Source organism: Anomaloglossus baeobatrachus, chromosome 11 (assembly GCF_048569485.1).
Source record: "Anomaloglossus baeobatrachus isolate aAnoBae1 chromosome 11, aAnoBae1.hap1, whole genome shotgun sequence".
Taxonomy (NCBI): Eukaryota; Metazoa; Chordata; class Amphibia; order Anura; family Aromobatidae; genus Anomaloglossus; species Anomaloglossus baeobatrachus.
Window position 1 is genome coordinate 189,609,501 of NC_134363.1, and position 15,757 is coordinate 189,625,257.

Consider the following 15,757-nt stretch of genomic DNA (forward strand, 5'->3'; position numbering starts at 1 on the left):
GAGTTGGGCCTACCTGTCTCCACTGTTGGGAGCATCATCCGGAAGTGGAAGGCTTATGGAACTACTGTTAGCCTTCCACGGCCTGGACAGCCTTTGAAAGTTTCCTCCCGTGCCGAGGCCAGGCTTGTCCGAAGAGTCAAGGCTAACCCAAGGACAACAAGGAAGGAGCTCCAGGAAGATCTCATGGCAGTGGGGACATTGGTTTCAGTCAATACCATAAGTAACATACTCCACCGCAATGGTCTCCGTTCCAGACGAGCCCGTAAGGTACCTTTACTTTCAAAGCGTCATGTCAAGGCTCGTCTACAGTTTGCTCATGATCACTTGGAGGACTCTGAGACAGACTGGTTCAAGGTTCTCTGGTCTGATGAGACCAAGATCGAGATCTTTGGTGCCAACCACACACGTGACGTTTGGAGACTGGATGGCACTGCATATAACCCCAAGAATACCATCCCTACAGTCAAGCATGGTGGTGGCAGCATCATGCTGTGGGGCTGTTTCTCAGCCAAGGGGCCTGGCCATCTGGTCCGCATCCATGAGAAGATGGATAGCACGGCCTACCTGGAGATTTTGGCCAAGAACCTCCGCTCCTCCATCAAGGATCTTAAGATGGGTCTGTGAAGATGTAATTTACCCTCTCACTGTATATGCTGTACAGATTCCTATTTCAAGCTGGGTTCATTGTCTTATTTGAACTACTTCTGTGTACATTTCTATTGTTGTAGGTAATCACCCCCCTAAAATGCAAGGTTATATCCTCTTGAGGCACTTCCATCCCTGGGAGTAGGGGGAGGTGGGCCTAGAGTCCAACTAGTGTAAACTCTGCTTACCTGGGAGATTCAGGCAGAGTGAGCTGAAACTTGAAGGGAGCAGGAGCTCCAGCCTGTGTGGCTGTGGACACGGACGGAGCTAGGCCTGTGTGGCGGCCCGTGGGATTGTGTGGAACTCTTTGGACTACTGTAAGGACGATTGCTTTGTAATCCGGACCGAGGATTGTCGGGAAGGGCCCCCGAATCTGTTTTACGTGGACTTATCGTGTGCTGTTCTTGTATTCCTGTTAATAAACCTGTTGGATCGTCCCTCGGCCTCGTCCATCCTTTGCTCTGTTGTACACCCCCGTCACAGGGTCGTCATTTCATCTTCCAACAAGACAACGACCCAAAGCACACAGCCAAGAAAACCAAGGCCTGGTTCAAGAGGGAAAAAATCAAGGTGTTGCAGTGGCCTAGTCAGTCTCCTGACCTTAACCCAATTGAAAACTTGTGGAAGGAGCTCAAGATTAAAGTCCACATGAGACACCCAAAGAACCTAGATAACTTGGAGAAGATCTGCATGGAGGAGTGGGCCAAGATAACTCCAGAGACCTGTGCCGGCCTGATCAGGTCTTATAAAAGACGATTATTAGCTGTAATTGCAAACAAGGGTTATTCCACAAAATATTAATCCTAGGGGTTGAATAATAATTGACCCACACTTTTATGTTGAAAATTTATTAAAATTTAACTGAGCAACATAACTTGTTGGTTTGTAAGATTTATGCATCTGTTAATAAATCCTGCTCTTGTTTGAAGTTTGCAGGCTCTAACTTATTTGCATCTAATCAAACCTGCTAAATCTGCAGGGGGTTGAATACTACTTGTAGGCACTGTAGATACACAAGGAGATCGTCAGCAAAAGCGGCGCATTTATGCTCTCGGCTAGCGGTCCTGATTCCCTGAATATCTGGGTTGGTCCTAATAGCTGACAGCAAGTGTTCCATGACTAAAATATATAATAAAGGTGACAGGGGACATCCTTGTCTGGTCCTGTTCTGGATGGAGAAGGGTTTCGACCGAGTACCATTAATCTTGAGATAAGCAGTTGGAGAATGGTACAAGGCCATGATCTTAGACGAAAAAACTGGTCCCAGGCCTATATGTTCCAGTGTCTGTGAAAGTGTCTGCCAGGAGACTCTGTCAAAAGCCTTCTCGGCATCCAGAGATAGCAACATCAAAGAAAGTTTCTTAGTATGTGCGTGTTGGATTAGGTCCAGTGTCTTTATGGTATTGTCCCTCGCCTCCCTGCCCGGAACAAATCCGGCCTGGTCTAAATGAATCAGGTCTGGGAGCAGAGGGCCAAGTCTATTTGCCAGAAGCTTGGCATATATTTTTAAATCTACATGAAGGAGTGATATAGGTCTAAAGCTACTACACGCCGTGGGGTCTTTTCCAGCCTTAAGGAGCAGAGATATTATGGGCCATGGTGGAGTGGGGTGGGAAAGGGACAGAGTCTGAAATTGAATTGAAGGAGAGAAGCATTAAGGGTGCCAACTGTTCTGAAAAGGATTTGTAAAACTTGGCGGGGAGCCCATCGGGACCAGGACTCTTGTTACCAGGTGTGTCACGAATCACCACCAATATATCCTCCAATGAGAAAGGGCTTTCTAAGTCTTCAATTATAGAACTGTTGAGACGTTTAAAAGGTGAGGGCATTGAGGGACATCCATCGCTCGACTCAGGGGGCTGGACAGGTAAATTGTACGGCTTGGAGTAAAAGTCGTGAAAGGTATTTGAGATGTCCTGGGTGGCATAAAGCAGTTCGTCATGGAATGGGAGTATGGGCTCTCCTTTCTCTCAGCGCGTTAGCCAGCAATCTACCTGGCTTGTCCCCAAACTCATAGAACCTCCCCTTCCCCAACTGTAGTAAGCGCTTATATGAAGAATCTAACAGTTTTTTTTACCTCTATCCTGGCTTGTAGAAGAGCTTGTAAGTTTGCGGCCGATAAGGATCGCTTGTGGAGGAGCTCCAGTTCAGAGACCCTATGGAGAGCTTTTACTATGTCTTGGGCCCTTTCTTTTTTAATTCGGGACCCATGTTTAATAAAAATGCCTCATAGGACGCACTTCAATGCTTCCCACTTATAAGTGGGGACTGTGTTGTCCATTGAGTGGTCCTCTATGAACCTTGTGATAGAGGTCTGGACATCGGTAACACAGAGCTCATCCAGCAGCAATGACTCATTCAGCCGCCACGACCCTCTAGGGGCCGGGAGAGAAGGGATTTCAATTGTACAATAGACCGGCGCGTGGTCTGACCACAGTATGTTATCCATCCCAGTATGTTGAATCCAGGGGAGAGCATTGTGCTGTAGCAGTATGTAGTCTATACGACTATATGAGTGTGGCGCCCTGGCCTAGCCAGGTCGTCACAGATAACACACAAACACCCCCCACCTCCATTAGACAGGGACACCAGCCAAACAAAAATCCTTGTTGCCTCCCTCCAGGGTCTGATGTCCACACCAGGTGGGGCGGAGCCAAGCGGTTGGCCCCACCCCACCGAGGAGTTCACAGTCCTGGAGGCGGGAAAAGTGTGAGTGGGAAGTTGAGAGTTGAGCAGTGAAGTGAGAGGAGCAAGCACTTGGGTGTCTGGGTTTGTGGCCCAGGCACTGACAGCAAGGTTGGCAGACGGTGGTGGCCGTCTGCAGGAGTGGTGGAGCAACGTGGAACCGTAGGACCAGGGTCGGGCGACGGCCCGCCAGTACCGACCGGGGAACGAAGTGAAGCCAGCACACCCAGGCAGGGCCATCGGACTCCGACCAGGCTTGGAGCCGCCATCAATAGTCAGATCCGAATGTGACTGGAACCCCAGGGGTTTCATAACAGCAAAAGTCCTGATTGAAGGCAACCGCCCACACCGTGAGGGTATACAGCTACCGCCTAAGGCTAGAGACCCAAGGGCCAGCGTCTGCGGGCAAACGGGCTCCTCCGGTACCCATACACCGGGGAGCGGACTACCGTTGGGAATCCATAGTATAGTAGTCAGAAGGAGAACATCAAGGTGCAGGGAAAGACAGCCGCCATCACCTGTCCGGGGAGAGACACTGCAGCCGGCTGCGGGACCCGTCCATCCAGCCGTTTGGTTTACCGAGGACTTTGTACTTTTCTTGCTGAGTGAGTACACCCGTGCCATCCGGCACCGCGCTGCGCCGTCCCTGCAACCCTGCACCTCACCAACCCTGCCTCCCCGTCACATCATCGGGCCCCGGGACCACCGACCCCTACACACGGAAGGGGAAAACAACATCCCAGCTGCTCCTTACCATCGCTCCCGGGATCCCCGTCATCAGCAGCGGTGGTGCCTATCTTCACCACGACCCATGGGTGGCGTCACGGACTAAATTCCCCAAACCAACCACCCATTTCACTCACGGGCGAGGAGCGGCGCTCGAGTCCCCGGATCCGGCCCACTGCTCGAGCCACCGAGCAGCCATCGCAGCAGCGCCGGACCTGAGCGTTAGCGAGCGCAGCGGCGTCCTCCCCGCCCGCGACATGAGTCTTGTGTGTGGGAATAGAAACTATAGTCTCTGTCCGACGGGTGTTTTAGTCTCCAAGTGTCGAACAATTGGATGCGCAACAAAGCCCTTTTGATACGTTTAATGGCAGTGTATGCAATGCTAGATTTCCCCCTGGAATTATAAAACGTGGGGTCAAGAGTAACGTTGAGGTCACAACATAAAATTGCAGTACCTTGTATCAAGGGGATGGCGGCGGCGACCAAACGAACAACAAAGCTGTCCTGTTTTTTATTTGGGGCGTACGCGTTAATTATTGTGAATGTTTGGTCCCTCACCTTCAACGAGAGGATAATATATCGTCCAAGATTATCTGACGTGCACTTTAAGATTTGGTGTAGGAGGGATTTATGAATGGCTATCGCCACACATTTAGAACGGGAGTCTGGGTTATCTGAGGATACCCATGTCTGGTAGTACTTATTTTTAATAATGGGGGCATGACCTTGTTTGAAATGGGTTTCCTGGAAACATACTATTCTCACCTTCCGTTTATGAAGGTGGTAAAGAATCTGTGTCCGTTTCTCCGGAACATTGAGGACCTTGGCATTAAAAGAAGCGATGGTTAGGTCCGCCATCTATAAGGGAATGAGATATTAGAGATACAGTGCCTACAAGTAGTCCTCAACCCCCTGCAGATTTAGCAGGTTTGATAAGATGCAAATAAGTTAGAGCCTGCAAACTTCAAACAAGAGCAGGATTTATTAACAGATGCATAAATCTTACAAACCAACAAGTTATGTTGCTCAGTTAAATTTTAATAAATTTTCAACATAAAAGTGTGGGTCAATTATTATTCAACCCCTAGGTTTAATATTTTGTGGAATAACCCTTGTTTGCAATTACAGCTAATAATCGCCTTTTATAAGACCTGATCAGGCCGGCACAGGTCTCTGGACTTCTCTTGGCCCACTCCTCCATGCAGATCTTCTCCAAGTTATCTAAGTTCTTTGGGTGTCTCATGTGGACTTTAATCTTGAGCTCCTTCCACAAGTTTTCAATTGGGTTAAGGTCAGGAGACTGACTAGGCCACTGCAACACCTTGATTTTTTCCCTCTTGAACCAGGCCTTGGTTTTCTTGGCTGTGTGCTTTGGGTCGTTGTCTTGTTGGAAGATGAAATGACGACCCATCTTAAGATCCTTGATGGAGGAGCGGAGGTTCTTGGCCAAAATCTCCAGGTAGGCCGTGTTATCCATCTTCCCATGGATGCGGACCAGATGGCCAGGCCCCTTGGCTGAGAAACAGCCCCACAGCATGATGCTGCCACCACCATGCTTGACTGTAGAGATGGTATTCTTGGGGTCGTATGCAGTGCCATCCAATCTCCAAACGTCACGTGTGTGGTTGGCACCAAAGATCTCGATCTTGGTCTCATCAGACCAGAGAACCTTGAACCAGTCTGTCTCAGAGTCCTCCAAGTGATCATGAGCAAACTGTAGACGAGCCTTGACATGACGCTTTGAAAGTAAAGGTACCTTACGGGCTCGTCTGGAACGGAGACCATTGCGGTGGAGTACGTTACTTATGGTATTGACTGAAACCAATGTCCCCACTGCCATGAGATCTTCCCGGAGCTCCTTCCTTGTTGTCCTTGGGTTAGCCTTGACTCTTCAGACAAGCCTGGCCTCGGCACGGGTGGAAACTTTCAAAAGCTGTCCAGGCCGTGGAAGGCTAACAGTAGTTCCATAAGCCTTCCACTTCCGGATGATGCTCCCAACAGTGGAGACAGATAGGCCCAACTCCTTGGATAGGGTTTTGTACCCCTTGCCAGCCTTGTGACCCTCCACGATCTTGTCTCTGATGGCCTTGGAATGCTCCTTTGTCTTTCCCATGTTGACCAAGTATGAGTGCTGTTCACAAGTTTGGGGAGGGTCTTAATTAGTCAGAAAAGGCTGGAAAAAGAGATAATTAATCCAAACATGTGAAGCTCATTGTTCTTTGTGCCTGAAATACTTCTTAATACTTTAGGGGAACCAAACAGAATTCTTGTGGATTGAGGGGTTGAATAATAAATGACCCTCTGAATAAACTTTTCACAATTTAAAAAAAAAAAAAAAAAAAAAGAAATAACATTCTTTTTTGCTGCAGTGCATTTCACACTTCCAGGCTGATCTACAGTCCAAATGTCACAATGCCAAGTTAATTCCGAATGTGTAAACCTGCTAAATCTGCAGGGGGTTGAATACTACTTGTAGGCACTGTATATGAGAGAAGGGATCGGACACGATCAGCCCGGCCGCTAGAGGTAAGGAGAAGAAAAGACTTTAGCTGGGAAAAGTATAGCAGGGAAGAAAACAAAAAGAACAGCAGGCATAAAAACCTTGCACAATAGTCTAAGTCTGAACAAACGTTCCAAGGGAACATATCTGCCTCCTCTAGGCAGGACAGAGGATCCCAACCTATTTGGGGAAAAAAGATGTCAGACATAACAGAGCAGAGCTCGAAATATGCTTAAAACATTAGAGATAACCATAAACACCGGCAAATGTGTCAAATGCTTATGCAATATGGGCAATGAGTAGATTGTAAGGCAACATGAAAACGTCGGTTAACTTAAATGACTGTAAAAAGTATAGGTCAAAAAGGCAAGTGCTGCATCTGGGCTCCTCTGTCGTCGGCCGAGGGCGGCCCGCTCTACGACTCCTTTCTCCTCTCGGGGGTAGCCCAACACTGGGCTCTGCAGGTGGGATCGACCTGGAGGTGCCAGCTCGTCCCCTGGGGACCCAAGACTGGAGCAGGGTGGTAGGCCATGTTGGGATGGATATTGGAGGCAGACCCAAGCCTGAGATGAGTGCCGGCAAGTCCTCTGGGGAACGCAGGACCCACCACCGCGAGTCCTTCTGTACCGATAAGGAAAATGGGAATCCCCACCGGAACGGTAGACCCTTTTCTTTTAGGATATCCAGAAGGGGCTTAAGAGTAGCACGCTGGGCTAGGGTGTGCCGTGAAAGATCCGGCATTACGCGCATGGCAGAGCCATTGTATGATAGGTTTTGTTTCCTCTGAGCAGCTTGTAAGATGGACTCTTTGGCGGCGAAGAAGTGCACCTTGCACACGACATCTCTTGGGCGGGGGTCCTCTGGATCTGGGGGGCAGAGGGCCCTGTGAGCTCTGTCAAGTTCAAGAGGGGCGCCAGGTGGCCTCTTTAGTAGGTTATTAAAAATGGAGTGGAGGACTGCGGGAATGTCCGGAGCGGCAATGGACTCAGGGAGGCCTCTAACACTTAGATTGTTCCTTCTGTTTCTGTTTTCCAAATCATCCACATGTTGTTGGAGGGCAAATAATTGCTTAGATTGGTTCTTTACTGACTCCTGGATAGATTGAATAGAAACCTGAGAATTTGATTGCCGCTCGTCAAGGGCATCGACCCTATGAGTAAGTGAGGAAAGTTAATTTCGCAGTTGGATAAATTCCTGCTTACATTCCGCTACCACTTGATTGGCCAGCGCTGCTATGTCGTTCTTGGTGGGAATCGCCTGTAGCAGTGACCGCAGATCTGCCAAGGATGCCGGACGGTCCTCACCCATGGGGGCGGTAGTATGAGACATGTTGGGATATGCACAGAAGGAGTCCTGTAGAGCCGGGCCATATATCAATTTCTGCGTACCTTGGGGGTTGTTTATACCTTCCCATGCCTGTGGCTTTGCCGCAAGTCGGAGTGGAGGGGATCCCAGCGCCCTGGGCCCTCTGATCGCGGGCATCAGTGTGCCCCTATCTAGCTCCCCATCTGGGCCCGTCAGGCTCTCTGCCCAGGAGGAGCCCGTGGACCAGCTCTCTGAATGGGTGGGGGATGTCTTCCTCTGGGGGATTCCCCAGGACTCATTAGTTGCCACTAGGGGACTATGTGGCCTCTCTCCATACCCCAAGCTCCCTGTGGGCCTTGAGGCTTCTAATAGGGGAGAAGTACTAAGGATGGTGCCACAGTCCCTGGTTTTGGCCCGCTCCACCAGGTCCCCCTGCTGATTCAGTGCCTGTGGGGTGCCCACAGGCAGTCTATTGGGGTTAAATGCGGCCCCTTCCTCCCCTCTATCTACAGCACCTGAATTCAGGGATGATGTCATCTTCTCCTCTGCTGCTCGGCGCGGCGACGCCTTCTCCATTGCCTGGGGCTGTAGCGGTGAGTCCGTGCCCGCGTCTGAGCACATGTGCGCCCTGCTCTCACCGGCCGCAGCCACTCGATTGCCACGTGGTGTGTGAGAGCTCTCCAGTCCCTGCAGAGTCACAGCGGAGCATGCGGCAGGCGAGGGTATGGCTGCGGGTGCCCCGTCCTCTGCTGCTGAACCGTCGTCTCGCTCCCCATGTGCGCGGCCGCCATCTTGAAACGCTTCTCCCTGTGTGGAACGTCTGCTGGTTCCAGCCGCTGCCATGGGTCTGACTGTGGGTCCGTCTGCTTCACGGGGATTCCCCGCTGCTTCTCCCCTCCTCCGGATCTCTGGGGCTGCTGTAATCTCGGGCATCGGATCCAATACAGGAGCAGGATCTGCAGGCCCCAACACCTGTCCTGGCTGTGATACCACCCCAGGCTCCCGAGATCGGGTAAGATAAGCTCCAATCTCGCTCTGAGAAGAGGGTGGTCGCCTTGGGGTGTGAGGCTTGACCTTTTTGGCTGAAGATTTGGCCATTTTAGATATAAGAACCGGTTTTATGGGGGATTGTAGAGAGGAGCTCAAGGAGACAGCGTCTTTACTCAGGCATGTCCGGCTCCGCCCCCCAGAGAAGTTTTTTTTTTAATAATGGAGTAATGTTAGAGTGTTTGAGGGAGGAGGGGAAGATACCCGAAGAGAGAGAGAGATTGAAGATTTTAGTTAGGTGAGTGGTGACAACCGGAGAGAGGGACTGGAGAAGGTGTGAGGGGAAGGGATCAGTAGGGCAAGTGGTAGGACGAGAAGAGGATAGGAGCCTGGAGACTTCCTCCTCTGTGACTGGGTCAAATGTGGAAAGTGAGCTTGATGGGATATGGGGAGGGATGGGATTCACAGCGCTTGGTGGCTGGGAGCTGATCTCTCGGCGGATGTTTTCTGTTTGATCTGTGAAATATTAGGCCAGGTCATCAGCATGAAGGTCTGTGATAGGGGTCTGTGCTTTGGGACTGAAGAGGGAGTGAAAGTTGTCAAAGAGCTTTTTTGGATTGTTGGCTAGTGATAAGGGTGGTGAAGTAGGTCTGTTTGGCGAGGTGAAGGGAAGAGTTGTAGGTTCTTAACAAGAGCTTGTAGTGGATGAAGTTTTCTGGTGTGCGGGTTTTCCTCCATAGGCGCTCGGCACTCCTAGAGCATTGCTGGAGAAATCGAGTTTGTGATGTGAGCCAAGGCTGTTTTACTCTGTGTTTGGAGGTTCTGAGGGTGAGGGGTGCTACTTGGTCCAGGGTGCTACTGAGTGTTTCATTGTAGTGGTTTACAGCCAGATCAGGACAGGAAAGTGAGGAGATAGGGCACAGTGATGAGTGTAGAGAGTCTGTAAGTGTCTGAGAGTCAATGGCCTGTAGGTTTCTGAATGTGTGATAGGTGGGAGTGTGCTGGGGCGGACGAGGGTTTGTGAGCTTGAAGGAGAGGATGTAGTGGTCAGAGAGGGGAAGAGGTGAGTTGTCAAAGTGAGAGATTGAGCAGGAGGTGAGTTGTCAAAGTGAGAGATTGAGCAGAAGTGGATAAAGACCAGGTCAAGGGTGTTACCATCTTCATGTGTCTCAGAGGATGAGAGCTGTGAGAGGACAAGAGAGGTGGTGAGAGATAGAAGCTGGGGTGCAGATGGCGAGGAGGGGCTGTTCATGGGGATGTTGAAGTCTCCTAGGATGAGGGTTGGTAATTCAGAGGACATGAAGTGTGGCAGCCAGGCTAAAAAGTGGGCAAGAAACTGGGTGGGTGAGCCTGGTGGACGGTATATGACCGCCAATCTGAGGGAGAGGGGATGGCAGAGCCTGATGGTGTGGACCTCAAAGGATGGGAATGAGAGTGATGGAGCTGGGGGGATGACCTGGAAAGTGCATTGTGGAGACAGGAGTAAACCGACTCCACCACCATGTCTGTTTCCAGGTCTTGGTGAATGGGAAAAGTGTAAACCACCATGAGAAATTGCACCAGGGGAAGTAGTGTCAGAATCCTGAATCCAGGTTTCAGTGAGGGCCAGCAGATTGAGAGTTATTGAGAAGAGACTGTGGATGTAAGGAAGCTTGTTACATACAGACCGTGGATTCCAGAGGACACAACTAAAAGAGGGAAGTGAGGGTGTACAACTAATGTCAATGAGGTTATCAGGGTTTCTATGGGATGTGGGGGAGGGGGTAAAGTTAGCATGGGGTGGACCGGGTTTAGGCAAGATATCACCTGAAAGAAGTAGAAGTAACAGGAGAAAGGTCAGATGGTTTTTGGACTTGTGGCATGTCTTTTCCTGCCAGACCCTGGAGTATGATGGATTGAGATTATTCAGAGATTATTCAAGTCGCCCAAGTGACAACGAGGTAGTCACAGGCGACTTGCTGTCACAGTTGGAGGATCCAGCGGTGGCTGCGAGTTACCCCAGTGACAGCTGAGCTGATCGCGCGGCTCTCTTCAGTAGCTTTGTGGAGCTGACAGGAGCGGTGGTGTCTGCTGCAACTCCTGTCACCTTCATGTAGCAGAGTTGGATGTGATGCTGGAACTCCGTGGATTACGCCGGACATGGAGGGCTTTTTCGGGCTTATTAAATTGGTGAACGAGGTTATTTGTTATTGTTTTTTATTGCAAATAAAGGATTTTTTCAGGTATGTGTGTGTTTATTTACTGTAACTTACAGATTACTCATGGAATGTATCTCGAGGAGACGTGACATGATTAATCTAGGATTTAGTGGCAGCTATGGGCTGCCATTAACTCTTTATTACCCCGATTGCCAACGCACCAGGGCAAATTGGGAAGAGCCGGGTACAGTCCCAGAACTGTCGCATCTAATGTATGCGGCAATTCTGGGCGGCTGCTGACTGATATTGTTAGATTGGGGGGCTCCCCATAACGTGGGGGCTCCCCATCCTGAGAATACCAGCCTTCAGCCGTATGTCTTTATCTGGCTGGTATTAAAATGGGGGGGGACCGCACGCCGTTTTTTAAAATTATTTATTTATTTATTTTACTGCACAGTATAGACATGCCTACCGGCTGCTGTGATTGGTTGCAGTAAGATAGCTGTCACTCAGCGTGGGGGGAGTGTCTGACTGCAACCAATCACAGGCGCCTGTGGGCGTGGAAAGCAGGGAATACGAGATTGATTAATGAGCGGCCGGCATTTTCAAAATAGTAAAAGCCGCCGGAGTTTTTATAACAGCCGTGCAGCGCCGTGCCGGAGATCGGGGAATGGTAAGTATGAGAGAGGGCTGCTCACTTCAGTCACTCAGGGGATTAGCGGTCACCGGTGAGTCTTTCACGGGTGACCGCTAATCAGTACGCAGCACACAGACAGAGCCGCGGTATGACAATGACAATGAAGTCAGGTGAAGTTCATCCAAGTTCATTCTCATCACGCAACTCTGTCTGCTGTCAGCCGACATGTATCAACGACATTGTGCATCACACACACGGACATTCCACGTACACATACACGGGCATTTTACACGCACACATGGATGACAAACGTACCGGAGAAACACCCATAAAAAACGGAACACAGACCCGAAAAACAGACCGTGTCACACATACGTTTTTTATGCGGAAGTGTGTTTTAGGCCTGTGTGTGAGTGGATCTGGAGAAGCTGAGGGGGAGGTGGGGGAGCAGCCAGAGCTCCTATATATACAAATGGCAAAAAAATAAGAGACCGCTGCACAATTGTCAGTTTTTCTGATTTTTCTCTATTTTTGAGTAAAATGTAACTTCTTCTTTATTCTATAATCTACTGACGACGTCTCTGAATGTCCAAGCAATACATTTTGTATTTATTTTCTGAAAATGAGAAATGGTGAAAATAACAGAACAATGCATTGTATTCACCTCAAATAATGCAAAGAAAACAAGTGCATAATCATTTACACATAACAATATAATAATGTTTTACCTCAGGAAGATTCAGAAATCAATATTTTGGGGAATAACCATGATTATTAATCCCAGCTTTCCTGCGTCTTGGCCGCTTTCCTCCAATCTTCACACTGCTTTTGGGTGACCTTATGCCACTCCTGGTGCAGAAATGTTATCCATCTTCCTCTTGATTACATTCCAGAGGTTTTCAATGGGGTTCAGGTCTGGAGATTGGGCTGGCCATGACATGGTTTTGATGTGGTGCTCCTTCATCCACACATTGATTGCCCTAGCTGTGTGGCAAGGCGCATTGTCCTGCTGGAAAAACAGTCCTGAGAGTTGGGGAACATTGCCTGAGCAGAAGGAAGCAGCTGCTTTTCCAGGATAACCTTGTATGCGGCTTGAGTCATACGTCGTTATCCCCATAGATCTGGGCACGGGGTGTTCACTGAGCGACATCGCCATCTACTGGTCAAAAACAGTTACAACCTAAAGTAGCAACACGATAATTGATACAAAATGTAATCACCCTGCACCTCTGCCCAAAATGCCACCTCCTGGGCCTGGGGGCCGCGTGCCTGAGACCCCTGTCCTAGTGGATGTCAGAGATGGAAGAAATCCTCCGGATTACACGGCCGCTCAGCCCAATCCTCATAAATCCCTCTGAAGTTAAACGTTTTAGAACATTTTCATAAACTTTCGTTCAGATTTTCACAATTTGTAAGATCTGTGTTTGCTGTCAGTGAATGGAATTATTCATTGTTTGCCTCCCGAGGCTGAAGACTTGTATCCATAAACAGAACAGATCGCTCTTCTGACTTTTTGTTACAATGTTCCAGTGTAGATTAAAGCTTTCTACCAACATACCACTGGCTTTTCCGTTCAGGATTTGTGGAAAGCTGAGTGGCCACACATAGGGCGCTGCACTGTCACCTGTGCCCACGATCATTAATGACGTTACACCAGACGATGAATGGTGGAGATTCCGTTACATCTTGAGGGGACTTCATATTTTGTAGGAGGTGGGGGGTCATTGAAATTAATATTTGTATACTATGTAATAGGAGATTGTGTTTCTTTTCAGTCAAGTCCTGATCATCTCAGACCGTTCAAGTGGCCCAAAGTAGACATAAGGTGGAAGCCTCCATTCTTTACACTGCAGGCTGCACTCAGCGGCAAGAATTCAATTAATAAATCAAAACTTTAAGATTCTGATAAAGATGAATATTGTGACAGCTCAGATCCCATAAACCCCCCAGCAACACCGGGATCTCCCGCCAAACATCGAGGCCCTATCATGTGTGGGCAATTGAGATAACATTGCAGAAAAGAGCCACCGAGGCCTCCTGCACAGCACAGCGTATACCCACTGACCAATACCACCCCAACAAGGTCTGTGATCAGGGGCATAGGCCACAAAATACTGCAGAACAAAGGTATGCAAAAATCTGTGTGTGAGTGCAGCAGAGCTATGTGAGTGTGTGTATGTGTGCAGCAAAGCTGTGTGTGCTTCTGTTGTGTGCAGCAGAGCTGTGTGTGCATATGTTGTGTGCAGCAGAGCTGTGTGTGCATCTGTTGTGTGCAGCAGAGCTGTGTGTGCTTCTATTGTGTGCAGCAGAGCTGTGTGTGCTTCTATTGTGTGCAGCAGAGCTGTGTGTGCTTCTATTGTGTGCAGCAGAGCTGTATGTGCAGCAAAGCTGTGTGTGCAGCAGAGCTGTGTGGGCTTCTATTGTGTGCAGCAGAGCTGTATGTGCAGCAAAGCTGTGTGTGCAGCAGAGCTGTGTGGGCTTCTATTGTGTGCAGCAGAGCTGTGTGTGCAGAAGAGCTGTATGTGCAGCAGAGCTGTGTGTGCAGAAGAGCTGTATGTGCAGTAGAGTTGTGTGTGCTTCTATTGTGTGCATCTCTTGTGTGCAGCAGAGCTGTGTGTGCTTCTATTGTGTGCAGTAGAGTTGTGTGTGCTTCTATTGTGTGCATCTCTTGTGTGCAGCAGAGCTGTGTGTGCAGCAGAGCTGTGTGTGCTTCTATTGTGTGCATCTGTTGTGTGCAGCAGAGCTGTGTGTGCTTCTATTGTGTGCATCTGTTGTGTGCAGCAGAGCTGTGTGTGCAGCAGAGCAGTGTGCTTCCATTACCTCTCTATTCTCTATAGTACAATCATTAGTGTTGTTCACCCTCCTATTATTTCCAGCTTTAATCTGCAGAGTTTTTCTCCACCTGGAGTCTCTCTTATAAATCTGATTCTTGTCTCAGACGCTCTCCACGGCACTAATCAGCGTCACCGCCGGACGTCACATGGGAGGATGTAGAGAAGTTTGCTCTTCTTGTCATGTCCTTGCTTGTGTCAGAGAGCTCACAATCTAATCTATCACACAATGTATCACTACTAACATCATCCCCGACCCCGGAGCTCACAATCTAATCTCCTATCACACAATGTATCACTGCTCCCATCATCCCCGACCCCGGAGCTCACAATCTAATCTCCTATCACACAATGTATCACTGCTCCCATCATCCCCGACCCCGGAGCTCACAATCTAATCTATCACACAATGTATCACTGCTCCCATCATCCCTATGAGAATGAAAAAATAAAAATTACAATTAAAATATCAAAAAACCCACGTCTTAAATGATGAAGGATTCTACAAATATTGTTAATTCCCTGATCGCGGCCTCTAGCAGGATAAAAATGATCTGAACCCGAAACTTTCATTAAGGCCAAATGGTGCAACTGTGTCCGACCCATAAGGCTGTGTGCACTCGCTGCCTTTTTTCTTTTGGTGCAGATTGTTGCCCTAACCCTGAGTTACCTCCTGTATTATACTCCAGAGCTGCACTCACTATTCTGCTGGTGCAGTCACTGTGTACATACATTACTGATCCTGAGTTACCTCCTGTATCATACTCCAGAGCTGCACTCGCTATTCTGCTGGTGCAGTCACTGTGTACATACATTACTGATCCTGAGTTACCTCCTGTATTATACTCCAGAGCTGCACTCGCTATTCTGCTGGTGCAGTCACTGTGTACATACATTACTGATCCTGAGTTACCTCCTGTATTATACTCCAGAGCTGCACTCGCTATTCTGCTGGTGCAGTCACTGTGTACATACATACATTACTGAGCCTGAGTTACCGCCTGTATTATACTCCAGAGCTGCACTCACTATTCTGCTGGTGCAGTCACTGTGTACATACATACATTACTGAGCCTGAGTTACCGCCTGTATTATACTCCAGAGCTGCACTCACTATTCTGCTGGTGCAGTCACTGTGTACATACATACATTACTGAGCCTGAGTTACCTCCTGTATTATACTCCAGAGCTGCACTCACTATTCTGCTGGTGCAGTCGCTGTGTACATACATTACTGATCCTGAGTTACCGCCTGTATTATACTCCAGAGCTGCACTCACTATTCTGCTGGTGCAGTCACTGT

General features: G+C 48.9%; 1 protein-coding gene across 1 annotated transcript in view; it reads left to right on the plus strand.

The window, feature by feature from the left end:
* Nucleotides 1–15,757, plus strand: part of LOC142257035 (gastrokine-2-like) — a 194,969-nt gene that overhangs the window by 156,840 nt on the left and 22,372 nt on the right. The window lies entirely within an intron of this gene.